Raw genomic sequence first — 19578 nt, 5'->3', positions numbered from 1 at the left:
CCCACCCCCACCCTCCTCTAGCTTCTCTCTCCACGCTTCAGGCTCACTGCCTTTATTCCTGATGAAGGGCTTTTGCCCGAAACGTCGATTTTGCTGCTCCTTGGATGCTGCCTGAATTGCTGTGCTCTTCCAGCACCACTAATCCAGAATCTGGTTTCCAGCATCTGCAGTCATTGGTTTTACCTCTATCAGTATATTTATTGACACATCCATTATTATTTATCTTTTGCCCAATTGGACACTTGCATCCAATGTTACTTTAATGTTCGAACCTGGACTTGACTGATAAATGTATGTTACAATCTGGCTCGGGACTAGTAAGTTTTTTTAAAAGTAGAAAAAATGTGAGACCCTGGGGAAATAAAAGCACAACTTTCCACAGTTTTGCACAAACAATAAACTTTACTTTGCAACAACAGAACAGTAGTATAATGTACAATATATGTATAACTTATATTCTAACACCAAGAATTAACATGTGGTAAATGTAGATAATGTATTATGATTGAATACCCACAAGACACATCAATGGCCAAATGGCATGAAAGCAAATCTCTAAGATTTCTCAGCAATTCTGCCTCTGAAACCCCCATTCCCTTCAGATTTTAAGGTCACCGTGGGTAAACCAATCTAACGTAACTTCACAAACAATTACAATTCTTCAATTCTCTCCATCCAACTTTAAGGCTCCCTCCATGAGCTGCTCAAAATCTGTTTTGTATTCTGATCGATCACCCTCCTTTTCATGGTCTGTGCTGCCCTGGTCTCCAAAACCGCACTCCAGAACTTATTTACAACATATCTCTTCACTAAGAGCTTGCATCACTGAGCAGTCCTACCCTCATGGCTTCTTCCAACACAGAGCCAGTGATGTTCCCATTTTTTTCTGCTTCCAGGACTTTTGTCAATTCCTGACTCCAACACTTAGCTGCCTACTAATCCCTAGAATTTCTTACTGAGCTTGAACAGCACAGAGCCATCCAATTACTCTTGATTCCTCAATGAGTCCCCTGCATTGGATCCATGTAGTTAAGTTTCCATCCCAGCATTACAGATCACTGCAGCATCCCTAATATGGGGTCTACGTCTGTGTTTGTTTCCTTCCTCCAACTCACTGTCTGTAGTCTTTGAGGTCCTTTTCAAGAACATCCTCAATTATTCTGAGTGACATATCAAAACCCTTGTAAAAAGACCCTGTCCTATTACTGAGCAGAATTGAATGTTACCTACATTTTGAAACAATCAGAAGTTGCTTGGAACTGAGCATATTCCTTAAGGTTACAATTTCACAGAATGCTGGAAATTGATTTTGTCTTATTTTAGACACGGTATTTTTCATTAAGCCATTCAGGGCTGTTTGGGTACAGTTTGGGTACAGCTTGCTTGCTGTTAACAGCCGAAGTGATAACTGTTTAATGTGATCTGTCAATATTTGGGACTTATAGTTTCAGCAGTTAGCATCACACTGGAACAGAAACCAAACGCCACATTATTTATTGGCCACCCTGTTCACAACATTTCTCATTGCATGTTGTGCAAACCACAAAGTTGCCACTTTGGATCCTGAAAAGTTCCCAGCCTACCTTATGTTGCCCTGAGAGAATGAGAGGGTGGGCAGGAAAGTGGAATTGAGATTACAATCAGATCGGTCACGTTCTTACTGAATGGTGGTAGAGCAAGCTTGAAGGTTAGCACACTCCTATGTTCTTATGCAACCTGAAAGCATTAACCTCAATTTAAAGTACCCCCACCTATCTTGCACATAGAAAGTAATTTCCCACAAGTTTTCTTAACATGCAAATTGCACCATTAAGGTCTTACATATATGACACTTAAAGTGAAAGTGGACCTGAAACATTAACTCTGATTTCTCTTCACAGATGCTGCCAGGCCTGCTGAGCTTTACCAGCAATTTCCGTTTTTGTTTCTGATTTATAGTATCTACAGTTCTTTTGGTTTTTGTTTAGTTTAAAATATAATACCTTCTTTAAATCTGTAAAAAGTGGGAAGTTATTGGAATACAGGTACATTTTTTCGCTTGGCTCAGTGGATTGCCACCTAGTGGGCATTTGAAAAGGAATTTCTGTGCTGAAGAGTGTGCTGGTAAGATTAAAGTTGATCTGCATTGCCCTCTGTACACTTAAAAGTGTTTAAGTAGCCAGGCGAAGAAAATACCATTTAGGCCTAAACATAATCAATTCCCATCAAATCAACACTACTTATGCTTCCCTACCTGCATCAATTGAGATCTTTCACTAACCCAAGAGTACTCTGTCAATAAAACTTTCTCCCACCCTTCGGAGGGATCTGACGAGTCACGTGTTGTCTTTAGGAGCTTGATTATTTCCCAAAATAATTTAGCCTTCCTGTCAATCTACTGAATTTTCCACAAATTATGTAAAAGTTAGTGCCAGGCTTGTGTGACAATCCAACTGAAAGTGACTAAGTGTTAATTAGTGTGGAGAAAAGACAGTTTAGCAGTTGCAACTTGGTTGTGAGCCGTCAGCTTTCTATCCAAGTGGATAGATTTTGCCAACACACAAAATATGATACAGTATGAATAATAACTTGGGAATTTGATGCAGGTGAGAATCTAGAAGGAGTGAAAGGAAGTGCTGCTTTTTTAACCGTTTTAATCTGTCCCTTTGAATCACGAAGAGCAGATGTCCCAGAACAGATCCCTGTGGAACACCACTGGTCACCGAGCTCCAGACTGAATACTTTCCATCTACTGCCTCCCTCTGTCTTCCATGGGCCAGCCAATTCTGTATCCAGATAGCCAAATTTCCTTGCATTCCATGCCTCCCCACTTTCTGAATGAAACCTGCTTTCAGAAACTTTCCCACACTTGGAATATTGTATTCAGTTCTGGTCATCTCATTATAGGAAAGATGTGGAAGCTTTAGACAGGGTACAGAGGTGATTTACCAGGATGCTGCCTGAACTGGATTTTGTGTCTTTTGTAGAAAGGATGAGGGAGCTAGGGCTTTTCTCATTGGAGCAAAGAAGGATGAGGTGACTCACAGAGGTGTACAAGATGATGAAAGGCATAGATAGATTGGATCGCCAGAGACTTTCGGAAACTATCCCTAATGCATGCTATTTGTTGTCAGTTACCCTTTCCAACTTGATTAACCCAATTAACATGAAGACTAACGTCACCCATAATTATTGCTTTTTACATGGTCCTTTTATTTGTTGATTTACAGTCTTTTGTACAGAGTGGCTACTGTTTGAGCTTCTATACACCAGTCCTCCCAATTTTTTTTCTCAGGGCTGGAAGCTGGTTGGATGTTGAATTAGTTAATTAAGGGAAAACTAACTGGGTTTTGGCAGGAGCCTGTGTGATTTTTGGAAATTTCCAGAGATGGTGCTGCTTGATACTGCTCTCTGTCTAGTTATCAAATTGTCAAAGATTCTGAGAAAGGAATCCATCTGTAAGAAGAGTAAATATTTCTAGAAATCTGCTGAGACTATATGGAGTAAAAATGACTTTGGAATTCAAGCAAGATATATTGTTATATGCCTGAGAACAATGCATTGTCCAAGGATTTCAGGAAGATCGTGTATCAATTGTTTAGAACTGTCTTTGCACTGGCAAAATACAAATGTCTTATTTTATTTTTTAGTTTATCCTTAACTGTGTTTGTCAGTCTGCCTGGGCGTGGGGTTATGATCAAAGAAGACTGGAATTTAGATTGTAGATAATAACTAAATTACTTTTTTAAACTTGTGTTTTGCTAAAATTACATTAATAAATGTTATAATTATATATACACAATAATAAATTGTTATATTTGTTAAAGTTATAAACTTAATGTGGCCAGTGAAGATTGTGGAAGCATTGAAGAAAATCATGAAGAAGAAACTGAAATGTCAGGTTCTCTGTTGCAAATAGAGAAGAAATGAGGTGAGGCAAATGATGGGAAATGTGAACGCTAGGAAGGAAGAGGGCCAGAGAGAAGGTTGTGGTGGCAAGAGATTTAATGTAGCAGGATTGGGTGAGGAATGGGTGACTGACAGAACCAGATCGGGAAAAGTGATCTTTCAGCATCGTGGTGACCACAAGGAAAATAGGAGAAGCTGAAAGAAGACAAGATTAATGCAAAGTAACAATGTGATACCACTCAACTCCAACCTGCAACTACAGGCTTTCTGATTATGTTCTTCTGGATCAATCTCACAGGGTTACAGAGTGTAACTAGCTGAAAAATGTGTTGCTGGAAAAGCGCAGCAGGTCAGGCAGCATCCAAGGAGCAGGAGAATTGACGTTTCGGGCATAAGCCCTTCTTCTGGAATGAGGAGGGCTTATGCCCAAAACATTGATTCTCCTGCTCCTTGGATGCTGCCTGACCTGCTGCACTTTTCCAGCAACACATTTTTCAGCTCTGATCTCCAGCATCTGCAGTCCTCACTTTCTCTTACAGAGTTCACTGTCCAGGCTCATGCATCGCTCCTACCCACTGGGCCACATACATACATTTACACAAAGACACATGTAAACATACCTCAATTCTCTGCTTAACAGTCTATCTGCCTTCTGAGGCAGTGTCCTGAAGTCACAGAACCCTCAGAGAAAAAAATCTCCCTCATCTCTGTGCTAAAGGCCAACACTTAATTTTGAAATAGTGCCTTCTAGATTTAGTCTCAGTCCACAAAAGGACACAACCTTTCCAAATCCAGCTTGTCACTTCAGGATCTTATACACTTTAATAACATCATTCCTTCACTCTTCTAAGTCCGTAGGAAACAAGCCCAGACTGTCCAACCTTTCCCCATGAGTCACAGTCTCTCTGGACCTCTAATTCTTACAGACACAGTCCCTCTTGCCTCCCTGCTCCTCGAGAGAGTAAGTCAGATTGTCTTCGATGCTATGACTTCTTCAGTTAATAAGTCCAAACGCCTGCCAATCAGCTTTGGCGGAGCCAATAGTCTGTATGGAATTATGGCCCTGAGTTAATACCAACATCCCCTGACCCCTGATCCCCTACTGATATGCGGGGGTTTCCTGAAACAATCTCCTTGAAAGAGAGACCACATGCTGTAGATCTATCTTCTGGTAGATCCCTCTGGTAGGTTGAATACCACCCCGTGAGATCTAGTGTTAAAACTTCTCCGGGACCATCCCGAGGTGTCTCAGTTGAATATACATGTCTTTGCTCTGGGCGCCCGCGTTCTCTTTTGCTACAGCGAAGCATGTCAGAAACAGAAGCTCAAGAGACCGCTTCCCCCAGTCTTTGAAATCCTTGGGAGTATTCACAGAGCTCTCCCTCCAGCGCTGCCTGTGTGGGGAGGCTGCAGTTCAGGACGTCAAGTACTCAACCTCTCCTGGCATTTTAACTCTACACACCCCACCCCAGCCCCTGAAGTGATGGCGAAGAAACCCCGTTGACAAGACAAACCACATTGGCGGTGAGTCTTTTTTTATATAAAGAGCTACAATGTTTTTGTGCGCATAATGTATCTCTCTCCCTGTTCCAGTGACGATAGTGCAACATATATTTAAAATGTTAGGACTGCCTACCGGCCCCCACCCCCCACACACAAACACAAACCATCAGCCCTGATACATAGCCAGCAGACTGCCCTCTCCTAGGGAGCAGTTGTTGGATTGTATTTTCTCCCCACCCCCGCCTCTCTGACATTTGGAGTTCATTATGGGAGCAGTGTCAGCTCTCACAAGGTGCCAGTCAGTGCTGATACTGCAGACTCTGAGCATGGGGAGAAAACAAACCAGAGTCTGACAACAAAGGCCAGTGCCTGCAGCCCTGAAGCAGTTCTTTGTGCCTTGTCACCTCCCCTCAGAGCCTGGAGTGGGAAACAGGGACGGCTCCTCTCCAGCCTTTTATTGGGAAGCGGCGATTTCGCTGAGATTCGCACTCTTTTTTTCCCTTCTACTCAAGCTGAAGTGGTGGGCTTTCCAAGAATGTTCGCTGCCAAAAAAAGTCCCTGTGATTCCACCTGCAAGTCAACACAACAGTGGCTGCAGCTCAGCGACTTGGCTGTAGCGTTGACGGCGTCCCCGAGTACCCCATCCAGCAATGCGGCAAACTTGGCTGTCAATTCCGCAGAGTTGTACAGCTCGAGCAATTTGTAAATAAAGCAAAACATTGTCGTTCTCCCCCGCCCCCCCCGCTTTCATTCCGTCCATGGGGAGATGTGTACCAGTATTGCTCACTGCTGGCGCAGAGACAAGCGAAAAGATGGGCCCTGGAACGCTTGTTGCAAACGATCTGAAAGCAGGACAACGCTTTGGTTGTAAATAAAGCGGAGCCCATATTTGCAAACAAAATGGTGCAATGAAACACTGCCAATGTTACTATTTATGTCAAAAAAAACGAGACCACACCCTATTTTTTTATTACATCCACAGTGCTGAAACTCGGAATGTATTTATTAATGATTATGAATTAGGAATGATTATATCTGGGGGTGGGCAAAATGTAATTGCCCCTTTTACAAAAATGACTCTCTCTCTCTCTCTGTGCTCCTCGAATGAACATAACAAGATGTCTCCAGGCCACGGTATTCTCAGGGGCTTCTCTTGTACGAGATCGACACGGATTCGGTAGCCCGGACTGCTTTCTTTTTGTGTTGGCCTCGAGAGGCTGGCTTTGGCTGAGCATGGTACGTGCATAGTGGTCGGAGTTTTTCTGGTGTGTGTGTGTGTTTTCTCTCTCCCTCTTGGCCTCTGGATCAGGTCAGACTTTCCCAGTCTGGTCTCTCTTTGGCTGCTTCATGGATGAGGAGGAATTGGAAATCGACGGCCGCCAGATTCGTCTTAAATCTTACCGCATCGCTGTTCTCTGTCTGATTGGGTGGAAGTTTTACAACTACTTAGATTTACACAGTGAAACCCCTCTCGTTTGTTTTATGTTTTTTTTCAATTTAACTTTTTTTCTAGTCAACGTGTTCAGAGAAGTTATTACATACCCCTGGAGCAGGTGGGATTTAAACGCGGACCTCTCTGTCCCAGGGATAGGGACACTACCTCCGAAGGTCTATTCCATGCAAAGGATCATATGTCTAGGACAACTAATATACAGTAGACCCCGTAACCGCGGGGGATACGATCCAAGACCTACCGCGCGGAAACCCGAAACCACAGATAGGAGCGAAATTTACCTTCCCGACAGGTCCCTGGTTCTGCAATGTTATCAGGAATATGTTCGGGCTGCGGTAAACCGCGGATAACTGAACCCGCAAACAATTCTGCGAATACAGCGGTCGGCCTTTACAGTGTTATTACAAAACAAAACACACTCTGCACAAAGTCAGATGCACATCTGCATCATGGATCTGGGATCTACGGTGTCTTTGTCGTTGTTCCATATTGTACTGTGCAATCACACTTGATTCACTATCTTTGCGAGCTTCCTTCTCTATAAAACTGTATGCTTAATGATCCTGAAACTCCTGACTATGGATTTCAGGAGTTTTATGGGCTGCAATGAGAAATTGAGTCAAAGCTGCCAGTGTTTCGTTTGTGGAGTTCAGTGCCATCTGCCACATGCAGTGATGCCCTGACCTTCTGACATCTCAGCTCATCCACCATTGGGCAGTCCTGGGGATCAGTGGTTGTGACCCCAGAGTGAGGTGTAGGGGTTTGGGGGTGAGCCTGTTTGAACTTAATCATTTTATCGGAGCTCCACATGCAGCAGCCAATGATCCCTCAGAGCTCAGATCTGACCCTCACTTTGGGAAACTCTGCAAGTCTTTGTAATTCTTTTGTGACTCTCCCTTCTCTGTCTCCTTCTGTAAGATGCTCCTAAAAACTCCTCCTGTAATTTAAGCAGGCACATGGTTAATTCTAGTTCACGTTCTTGGAATGTGACTCAGTATCACATTGTTATCAGATTTGCTAGCTCTTCAAGGTGCATTATCACACGAAAAGGGTAAGGTAGTAAGATGACACTGTGGATGACAACAGTCAAACATTTCTGAATGAAATCTAAAGTTAATTTCAATACTGAGATTTTATACCTCACAGATTCAACCACTGGCCCTCACTACCCCAGTGAGTGCAGTGACTGGCGTCAAGTAGAACATCTTGGCTTTCAGTCCTTACTCAGTCTTTTGCTCCAGCCAATGTTTTTTGTCTCTGCCAGTTTAGGGAACAAGCCTGCTCCTGACCTCACCTGATGTGCTGACCCAGGGTGAACCCATGTTTCCAACACATGGAAAGATGTGGCTGGCTGACAGTAGCAACTCTTTGAATCGAATACCCCACTCCAACGGCTTGAGCACATAGTCAAGTCCAAGAATGCAGAGGGTTAATGAAGGGATGCGTCACTAGTCAGACTTGGAACTGAGGCAGTTAGGTTGTTTCCCCTAGTGTCCTCGTGAATATCTATCCAAACAACCAAAATCTCTGGATGGGGGAAGAGAAAATAAGTGATCTGAATATTTAGCTCAAAAGCAGAAATTGTTGAAAAGGTTTTCCCAGCAATTTCTGTTTTTGTTTCTGATCTCCAGCACTGGAAATTATTTGTTTTTTTTTAAATATTTAGCTCAGTTTGTGGGAAGCTTGCTCTGCACAGGTTGGGTAACCTGTTTCTCATATCACACTTGGGCTGAACGGTCTGCTTCCATGTTGTATGACTCTATGACATTCTTTGGCCTCCAGAGAAATCTCTTGCCTTAATAATGGGGTGAGGTGACTGTACTTCATGGCATGACTTTTGACTTTATTAATCTAGCAGTCCAGAGATAGGATAAACGAAACCTTTTAAGTTGGAGGATCAATTTATTAATTGATAAAAGTAATAATTATCTCAATTTAGAAAACTATATTACATGCTGATTGAGTTTGCAATTAAAATAAAATACTTCTTTTGTTAACTTTCTCCTCCCTCCCGATCCATCTGCAAGACATTCGACTCTTTTGCCGGTAACTGGTTTTTGTGGTTGCTATTGGTCCAAAGACAACCTTAGGAACATTTTAGAAAAATAGGAACAGGAATACACTGTTCAGCCCATCAAGTCTGAACTTCGATTCTAGATCAAGGCTGATCATTCACCTTATTGCCACTTTCCCCTGCAATCTCCATGCTTCTTGATATCATTAATAAGTAGAAATATACCGATTCTGTCTAGAACCTCCTCAATGACTGAACCTCCACTGCCCTCTGGGGAGAGAATTCCAAATATCCACCAACCTCTGAGTGGAAAAATTCCTTCTCAGTCTAAACCCTTAACCTCAGACTATGTCTCCTGGTTTTAGACACCCTCGGTGAGCGGAAAACATCCTTTCAGCCTCTGCCCTGTCGTACCTTATTAGAGTTTTGTAAGTTTCAAAGAGATCACTTCTTATTCTTCAAACTCTAGAGAATTCATGTCCAGTTTCTCCAATCTCTCTCCCCAGTGGATGTTCATGGAATCATAGAGATCTACATCACAGATAAGGATCCATTACATCCACATCAGTAAAAAACAGTCTCCTGACTTTTCTAATCACATTTTCCATCACTTGGCTCATAACCTTGTATGCATTGGCATTGCAAGTGCACATTACAATACTTTGTAATTGTTATGAGGGTTTCTGTCTCTACCATCTTAACAGGCAGTGAGTTCCAGATTCTCACCACACTCCAGGTGAAAAAGTCTTTCTTCACATCCCATCCAAACCTTCTTCCCCTTACCTTAAATCAATGTCATTGGTCATTGATCCCTCCATTAAAGGGAAAGTTTTTTCCTGTCTCCCCTATTCTTTGCATCTGTGTCCCTCATAATTTTATACATCTCAATGTCCTCTGCTCTAAGGAAAAGAACATCAGTATGTCCAATCTCTCTTTCATAACTGAAACTCTCCAGCCTAAGCAATATTCTGGTAAATCTCCTCTGCACTCTCCCCAGAGCTATCACATCCCTCCTATAATGTGATTCCAGAAATGTACACAATACTCTAGCTATGGCCCCAACATTTCATAGAGTCCTGCCATCCCAGGGATCAGTCTGGTGAATGTCTGTTGTATGTTGGTACATAAAGCTTTCCTTAGACAAGGGGACCAGATCTGAGTACAGTACTCTTGGTACAGTTTCACTGTGTAACGGAACCTGAGCTGATTCGGATCTAATGTGCATACATGCACACTTCCACAAGGGATCAGGAGCATGAAGTCTGACCACCCTTTCCTTAAATTAGGGGCTGCAATCAAGGGACATCCTTGATGAATTGAATAAAGAATTGCAGTTGGTGAAGGGAAATTAAACATTTTCTTTGCTTCTAAACTCCTAGCTGAATGTCAGATGAAATCAACCCGATAGGACTACTTTTATTTTTTGGCATTTAGGAAAGACTCTAGATTTGTTCTGTGTATTGCCTGATTGCCCATAATCCTTTATGGAAATTCACTGATATATTGTTTTTTTAAAGACAGATGCTATTATGGTAGAAGGTGACAAATACTTTGTACATATAATAAAATTGTGATGAATGGAGTATGTATGTTATGAACTCACTGTAACGAGGTCAGCCAGGTGGACCTCATAGAATATGAATTCCCTGATTGGGCTGTTAATCTAGTCCAATCAAGGACCCCTGGTTGAAGATATAAATGTAAGTGTCAGAGGTTCTATTCACTCTGAGAGCTGGCTCTGAGGAAGCTGGACCAATGTCAAGTACGATGCATTTGTAAATAAAGGGTCACTTGGTGATGGGATTCCAGCCTCTGTGAAGTTATTTCAGTGGCAGCAAGAGTGGGGAAAATATGCTCCTAAAGAAATTCACTCACAGTGGTTGTCTTTCAGTTAGGGTAAGCTTTTCTGGCATCATGCCATTATTTAGGCAACTTGACTTGTTTGATCCTGCCATGGAAAAATATAATCATTTTTCTGGGCAACTGACTTTGGGGCAGATAAAAAGCAACAAGTAATTCTGACAACTTGCGGGCTCGCAGCTATTTCAGGTATTAGAAGCCTGACATTTCCTGAGGTGCCAGATACTAAAACCTTTCAAGAGTTGACAAATTTAATTAAAGAATATTATGACCCCAAGTCTCATCTAATTCTAAGATGCTATTGGTATTACTTAGCTATTTGAGAACCAGGGAAATCTGTGTCGGGATTTTTGACAAGGTTAAGACAACTGGCAGAGGTGTGTGGTTATGATTTAACCCTTAATGAGATGTCGAGAGATCATTTGGTATGTGGATTTAATGGTGTAATTATGCAAAAGCCTACTAGCTGAAGAACAACTGGACTTCAAACAGGCACTACAACTGGCTTTCTCATTAGAAAATGTGGCAAGTTGAGCATATGACTTACAAGGCAAATGACACTCTCGCCAGGCCAACTATGCTTGGGAGATGCCACATGAGTGAAGGCAATTACATAGCCTCACTCAGGGCATAACCTGAACAGAGGGATTCTAGGTCAGCCATAGCAAAACCCCACAACAATGCCAAACTTCAATAAATGGTGAATATTTTCTTCAGGATCTAGGCCAGCAAGCCATTGGAGTTACTGCCGGTGCGCGGACTCAAGACAGCAAAAGAGTCCTGCAAGGCCTGAATTGGTTAAGAGAGAGCTCGTAGGCTGGTATTCAGGAGAGTGCACACTCTGGAAAATGCATCTACATCGGCTTTAAACAATTAAATTGCTTAGCAACAACCAAATCAGAATCAATCAAAATAAGTGTCTGGTTAAGTGGTCATCTGGTTCTAATGGCAGTTGATACGAACACGGCTGTTTCAGTGAATGCAGTACCAGTCCTAAACAAAATTCCCTCTGGTCTCCAATCTTTAAGTTTGTCTAAGACCTCGGCTGGATTGAGAATCTATACTGGGAAGTATTTCCAAATTAAAGGTACAACTTTGATACCGGTCATGTAAGAGAAGCAGCTGGTTCAGTTACCACTGATTGATGTAGTAAAAGGCTTGGGCCCAAGTCTGATGGCGTGAAATTGGTTGAGAAAGATTCATCTTGATTGGCTCAACATTTTTCAATTAGAAAATGGCTACCGAAGTGAAGTCCTAGTTAAGTACCTGTGAAGATCTAGGGACTGTCAAAGGAGCCAGGGCCACCTTGCATGTTGACTAGGAAACAATTCCATGATTCTGCAAGGTACGCCCAGTGCCATTTGCCTTGCGTGCAAAAGTAGAGGCAGAAATCAGGAGGCTGGAAAGCAAAGGAATCATCAAACCAGTCCAGTGCAGGAGTGGGCAGTACAAGTGGTACCGATTGTGAAACCCAGCAGGGAGAGTTGCCTCTGTGGGGATTTTAAACAAATGGTAAACACTTCTCGCAGCTGGATAAATACCTGATCCCTCGCATAAAGGACCTATACACAAATTTGGCAGGGGAGCTGTCCTCACAAAGCTGGACATGAGCCATGTGTATTTGTAATTGCATTTAGATAAGGATTCCTATACGTATACTACAATTATTACCCCATAAGATTTGTGCCATATAGGAGACTGTCATCTGGAGCTTCATTAGCCGGTGCCTTTTTTTTAAGCGGACAATGGAGAACATTTTATAAGGTCTAGCCCAGATCACTTTTTATCCAAATGGTATATGAGCAACAGGGAAAACCAGTAAAGAACATTTAGAAAACTTGGACATAGTGTTTAAACATTTCTCTAAAGTGGGCATTATCTTACAAGGTGAAAAATGTGTGTTCCAGCCACCTCAAGAGACCTACTTGGTCTAAAGAATTGACAAGATCAGGCAACACTGATTGGAAGATAAAATGAGGGTGATTAAAGGTCCCCCCCTGCTGACACATCTGAACTGGAGCTTAAATCTTTCCTTGGCTTGTTAATTATTATGGAAAGTTTGTACATAACCTGGTCTCCTTACATCTGCTATTGAAAAAGGGTCAGCCTTTGAAATGGTCTCGTAGCCAAGACGTAGCCTTTAGGGAAGTGAAGAAGCAGCAATCACCATCTAAGGCGTTGGCACAATATGATCCCAAACGAGTTCTGATGTTGACATGTCATGTCTCTCTGTACAGTATCAGGATAGTGTTGGCTCACAGACGGTCCAATGGAGAGGAATTCCCAATAATGTACACTTCTTGGCCTTTGGCTGATGCAGAGTGCAAATATATCCAGATAGAGTCGGAAAGGTTGCCAGTTATCTTTGGTGTGAGAAGGTTCCACCAATACCTTTACGGACATAAATTTGTAATAGTAACAGACCACAAACCTCTGCTGGGACTACTCAAAGACAGCAAGGCCGTGCCCTCCCTTAGCTTCAGGTTGAATTCAGCAGTGGGCTGTCATTTCTAAGTGTGTACAGTTTTCTGTTGGAATACCAGGAGGTCAAGCAGCAAATGCAGATGTGTTGAGCCACCATGCAGATTCACCACCAGGAATGATGCCACTGAAAGAGTCGGTTAAGGTTTTAAACTTTCTGGACATCCTTCCAGTCAGACTGTGGACGTAAAAAGATCTGGTCCAAGCAAAACTAAAAGAGCTGGTGATGGATGAAACAAAAGGATCATCACGACCAGAATTGAAACTTTTTGGCATTGTATTAAGGGGAGCAAAAGTGATTGTTCCAAGAAAAGATCTCCGCCAGATGCTGGCTGAATTCGAGCAGAGCATGCAGGGATTTCCAAAATGAAGATGCTTGCGAGAAGTAATGTCTGGCGACCAGGATTGGATGTAGACATAGCCCCTTTGGTGGGGCAGTGCCCAGAGTGCCAATAAGGATAAACATTACTGCCAACAGTTTCCTCATATTTGTGGAAGTGGCCAGGTAAACCCTTCATTCAGTTACATTTCGATTATGTTGGCCCTTTCATGGACTCAACGTTCCTGGTCATTGTGGATACCCATTCTAAGTGGTTGGATGTGCATAAAGTTTCTTCTTCAAATGCTGGGATGATTAAAAAAGCTGTGAGCATCTTTTGCAACATATGGGCTCCGGGAAATGTTGGTCACAGACAATGGGCCATCACTTACTTTTGGGAATTTGATTATTTCCTATAGTCAATTGATGGGTGACGCAGTGGCTCAGTGGTTAGCACTGCTGCCTCACAGCGCCAGGGACCTGGGTTCGATTCCCGCTCCGGGCGACTGTCTGTGTGGAGTTTGCACATTCTCTCCGTGTCTGCGTGGGTTTCCTCCAGGTGCTCCGGTTTCCTCAACAATCCAAAGATGTGCACGTCAGGTGAATTAGCCATGCTAGATTGCCCGTAGTGTTGGGTGCATTTTTCAGGGATGAATATAGGATAGGGGAATGGTCTGGGTGGGTTACTGTTCGGAGGGTCGGTGTGGACTTGTTGGGCTGAAGGTCCTGTTTCCATACTGTAGGGAATCTAATCAAATGGCATTCAGTATATAAGAACAGCTCCATACCATCCATCATCTTCGTCTGGTGGAAAAAGCGATCCAGACTTTGAAGATCGGCTTAAAGAATCAGCCTACAGCTTCACTGGACACCAAACTACTTTGGTTCCCATTTGATTATTGGGCCACCCCTCATGCAACTACAGAGATAGCACCAGCAGAGTTGCTCATGTTGAATAGACTTTGCACGAGATTAAATCTGATTTTCCTGAACAAGGGGGTCAGGGTGAAATGGTATCAGGAATACAAATGTCGGACATAACACTATTCTAAGTGAGAAAGGCAGTTTAATTCAGGGGACAAAGTTTTGCCTCAAAACCATGGAAATGGCCTTGCATGGGATAGAGGTATGGTTGACATGAGGTCAGGTCCCATGGCATACAAAGTTCAGATAGTTGAGGCGGTCCTGAACAAGCACGAAAGCTGCAACTCACAAACAGGGAGGAGCAAAACATATCCAGTCCCTCAGAACAGCTGGAAAGGTTTTTGGAACTCATTGATTGTCCTTCTCCATCTGGCATTGAAGAAACATTGGAGTCTAGGTGGACGTGGTAGATGTCACAGCCTTGACACCTTTACCGCCTGAAGAAGGGGAAGAATTTCTTCCAACTCGCTCCAGGTACAAGAGATGGATTATGGTCTGGTACATACCACCTGTCTCTGGGGCTGTGTTGGAGGAACCGGACCCAGTGCGAAAACACTCCAGGAGAGGCTACAGACTTAGAAGGGGAGGGATGTAGTGATTGTAATGAAGTTAGCCAGCTGGACCTCAGAGAATATGAGTTCCCTGATTGGGCTATTAATCTAGTCCAATCAGGGAGCTCTGGCTGACAGATATAAACAGGAATGTTCTGAGAGCTGGCTCTGAGGGCGCTGGATCAGTGTTAAGTGTAAAATGAAGGGTGACTTGGTAACAGAATACTGGTCACCAGGCTCTAAAGACTGAAAGTGGCCAACTACTCAGCATCTAGCAAATCCAAAATTGACCGTACAAATGACTGATAGAATCACCAATAGGGAGACGGAAGGCTGCCTCTAGGGTATTCACTCTGGAAGGACAATGGAGCAGACTCAGGAATACACGAATGAACCAATATCAGCAGCTGCTTTGAGTAAACAGAGACGGAAAGTATCAGGGACTGCGAACAGCAAGGTTACTGTTAACCTCTCCCTGTCTCCCCGACCATCTGAGTCAGTGTCTCATGAAAAAGCAACTTGGCAACTATTCACTGAGAACTGAAGATTTAAATTCTTCGACAAAACTGTGCGTTTGATGTTGCATTTTATTTTTTTTTCACAGTTAGCAATAGAATTCTGCCTTCTATCACTCATGAAAACCTTGGAATTTGGCTCCATCACTTTGATTTCATTGCTTACAACATCACATTTTATTCATTTCAAAGGATGTGGACATCACGGGCCAAGCCAGTATTTACCGTCCATCCCTAAAAAAGAAAAATAAACCGGAATGACCCAGCTGATCCTTTGGTCCCTCCTCCTGGTTTTGTCGCTGACATCCAGAGAACGTTGGTCGACTTCTTCTGGGACAAGAAGATGCACTGGGTCGCTGCGCAGGTTCTGAGTCTCCCTATTGAGGAGGGCGGTCAGTCGCTGGTGTGCATCCGCACCCAGGTCGAGACGTTCCGCCTTCAGACCTTGAAGCGATACCCTTACATTAGGCCTCCTCCTAGGTGCCAGGTGCATAACCTCAACTACAACATGCCGCTCCTGTTTGTTGACCATGACGGTTTGGAGGTCGCCCTCAGGACGCTGCCTGTCTTTTACCAGGACCTGATCACTGTCTGAATATGTTCGAATCGCGTCGCGCCTACCCTCCGGCTGGAGTAGCGGCTGTCATCAGGGAGCCGTTGCTCAGGAATCCGCACCTCCATACTCGCGGGTTCGAGTGGCTGTCGGAGGGGAGGGCTATGATGGTGAGGGCGACCAGGGTCCGGGACGTGCTGGGTGGCGGGGGCCTGGGCTGGACGCTGCTGCAGGACATAGCAGGCAGGGCAGTGGTAGACGTCCGGTACGTGGCCACCGCCATCCGATGCCTTAAAACGGCGGTGCTCGGACCCGACGTAGTGCACCAGTTGGAGGATGTTCAGGTGTGCGGTGGAATCCTGTCCGTGCTCACCCTCGCCCGGATGGAATTTCACATTGGCCCCAAGGTCCCGTAATTCCCCCGGGAACCTGTGCCCCACAACCTGAGCCGCCTCCGGAATTTTAGTTTTGTCCCTTTTAAGGACGTAAAAAAGCGGGCCCCATATCGACTGCTGCTGCACACCATCTACCTCTTCTCCCTCATCCACCACCCGGACATGCCTTGGCGTGCCCATTTGCCACTGGGCAGTGGAGATCCTCCCCCTTTCTCTCGGGGGATCTGGGCTGGAGGGTGCTGCATGCAGTGGTCCCCTGCAACCGCAACCAATTGCAGTGGTTCACGGATTTCCAGCCCAGCTGCTTGTTCTGTGACACTGTGGAGTCCGTGGACCATGTACATATTGGGTGTGGGCGTTTGCACTCTCTTGATTTTCTTAAAAACCTCCTTCTCTGCTTTTGATTGCACTTCAGTCCCACGCTCCTGATCTTCGGGCACCTGGTGTGGAAGGGGGAAGGCAGGTCTGAAGACCTCCTCGTGGGTCTGCTCCTGGGCCTGGCCAAACTGACCATAAATAGGTCCTGGCAGCGGGCCGTGGAGGGGGTCGTTAGGGCCGACTGCCTGCCCCTCTTCCAAGGTTACGTTAGAGCCCGGATGTCTTTGGAGAAGGAGCACGTGGTGTCCACCAACACCCTGGAGTTGTTCAGGGAGAGTTGGGCGCCGCAGGGAGTGGAGTGTATTATTTCCCCCTCCAACTCTATTTTGATTTAACCCCTGCCCTCCCCTTCACTGTTTGATCACACAGCATTGCCCTTTGATGTGAAGGACACTGCTTGTCACTGGCCACTCGGGTGTTTCTTTGCTTCCTGGTGGTGGAAACTGAATAAAGATTCGTGCACCTTGTGTCTCTCACTGTGTCTCACACCTGCGCACACACAACAATAAGCACTACACCAGTTAGGCGGTAGTGTGGGGGTAATAGAAAAAATGAAAAAAAAACAAATACAAAATAAACAGGAATGTCAGAGGTTCTGCTAACTTTGAGAGCTGGCTCTGAGGAAGCTGGACTCGTGGCAGGTACTATGCATGTGTAAACAAAAGAAGACTTAGTAACGGAATACTGGCCTCTGTGAAGTTATTTCACTAATGTCTACCATAATGCAACATAAAATGTATTATTCTGCTACTAATTGTGAAATAAACAGCGGGCAGGTAATTTCAAGTTTAATTACTGTTTGTTCAGGGGAATTTAGCGGTTTGGAATTTTCTTTTGAGAATCATTGGGCATTATTTTAGAATTTGTAATTGTGATAGATGTACATTTTTAATACATGATTAGTTGATCCCCGTGGTATTAAGTTGGATGATTGATTTTTGAAGATTTTATGGATATTTTAATCAACCTATTCAGGTCTGTTGGTCCATAATGTGTCTCTGAAACTCATTGTTAAGTAAGTACAGGGTGATGTCAATTTAAGTTTAATTGGTGACTTGTCGAGGACATTGCAGATCTAACTATGCAAGTTATAGAATCACAGAAACCTCAAGGTACAGATAGAGGCCATTAGACACATCGTGTCTGCACCAACCCTCCAAGACCCACACTCCTTCCTTATCTCTGTAACCCATTTTTACAATTGATAATCCACCTAACATGCACATGGAGAGGGAAAGGAGCAGTTACCAAGGGAAGATACTTAATTGGAGAAAAGGAACTTATGACGCTATCAGACAGAAGTTGAGAAGTACAGACTGGGAGCAATTGTTTCACAGAAAGGGGACAGCAGACATGTGGAGACTATTTAAGGAGCAGTTGTTGCGAGTGTTGCACAAATTTGTTCCTCTGAGTCAGGTTAAAAAGGGGCAATTTTAAGAAGCCTGGGATGATGAGAACAGAGGAGCTTCTCGTCAAAAGGAAGAAGGCAGCTTACGTAAGGTGGAGGAAGCAAGGGTCTAGCACAGCTTTGGAGGATTATAGGCTTGCTGGAAAGGAGCTCAGAAATGGACTGAGGAGAACCAGGAAGGGGCACAAAAAGTCTTGGTGGAAAGGATTAGGGAGAACCCAATAGTATTTTACTCACAGAGTCATAGAGATGTACAGCATGGAAACAAACCCTTCAGTCCAACCCGTCCATGCCGACCAGATATCCCAGCCCAATCTAGTCCCACCTGCCAGCACCCGGCCCATATCCCTCCAAACCCTTCCTATTCATATACCCATCCAAATGCCTCTTAAATGTTGCAATTGTACTGGCCTCCACCACTTCCTCTGGCAGCTCACTCCATACACATACCACCCTCTGTGTGAAAACGTTGCCTATTTTATATCTTTCCCCTCTCACCCTAAACTTATGCCTCATATGTAAGGAATAAGAGAATGATCAGGGAGGAGGTAGGGCCAGTCAGGGATAGCATAGGGAACTTGTGCGTGGAGTCTGCGCAGATAGGGGAAGCCCTAAATGAATTTTTTGGTTCCATTTTCACTAAGGAAAAGGACCTTGTTGTGAATGAGAACTTTGAGGAGCTGGGAAACAGGCTTGAAAAGATCAAGATTGATTAAGTTGATGTGCTGGAAATTTTAACAAACATTAAGATTGATAAGTCCCCAAGGCCAGACCAGATTTATCCTAGGTTGCTCCGGGAAGCAAGAAAGGAGGTTGCTAAGCTGCTGGGGATGATCTTTCCTTCCTCACTGTCCATGGGAGTAGTATCGGAGGATTGAAGGGAGGCAAATGTTGTTCCTCTTTTCAAAAAGGGGAATAGGGAAATCCTTGGCAATTACAGACCACTCAGTCTTACGTCTGTGGTCAGCAAGGTTTTGGAAAGGATTCTGGAGGATAGGATTTATGACTATTTGGAACAGCATAGCGTGCTTAAAGGCAGTCAGCATGGCTTTGTGAGGGACAGGTCATGCCTCAGAAATTTTATTGAGTTCTTTGAGGAGGTGATGAGACATGTTGACAAAGGTCGAGCAGGGGATGTGGTGTATATGGACTTCAGCGAGGCATTTGATAAAGTTCCCCATGGTAGGCTCATTCATAAAGTCAGGAGGTATGGGATACAGGGAGATTTGGCTATCTGAATTCAGATTTGGTTGGCTGACAGAAGGCAGAGAGTGGTTGTAGATGGAATGTATTCTGTCTGGAGGTCAATGTTGAGTGGTGTCCCGCAGGGCTCTGT

General features: G+C 44.0%; 1 protein-coding gene across 3 annotated transcripts in view; it reads left to right on the top strand.

Moving 5' to 3' along the window:
* Positions 1 to 5115: 5115 nt before the first annotated feature.
* Positions 5116 to 19578, top strand: part of LOC122553895 (BRD4-interacting chromatin-remodeling complex-associated protein-like) — a 92382-nt gene continuing 77919 nt past the window's right edge. For 2 of the 3 annotated variants that reach the window (XM_043698384.1, XM_043698383.1), the window contains exon 1: positions 5874 to 6627. The gene's annotated coding sequence lies outside the window, so the exon portion shown is untranslated. Of the gene's footprint in view, positions 5413 to 5873; positions 6628 to 19578 lie in introns of those variants that run through there. The other variant, XM_043698385.1, reaches the window with a different exon arrangement.

This window comes from Chiloscyllium plagiosum, chromosome 10, assembly GCF_004010195.1.
Source record: "Chiloscyllium plagiosum isolate BGI_BamShark_2017 chromosome 10, ASM401019v2, whole genome shotgun sequence".
NCBI classification, from domain to species: domain Eukaryota; kingdom Metazoa; phylum Chordata; class Chondrichthyes; order Orectolobiformes; family Hemiscylliidae; genus Chiloscyllium; species Chiloscyllium plagiosum.
The sequence above is the reverse complement of the archived record's forward strand: the minus strand, read 5'-3'. Positions and strand labels throughout refer to the sequence as shown.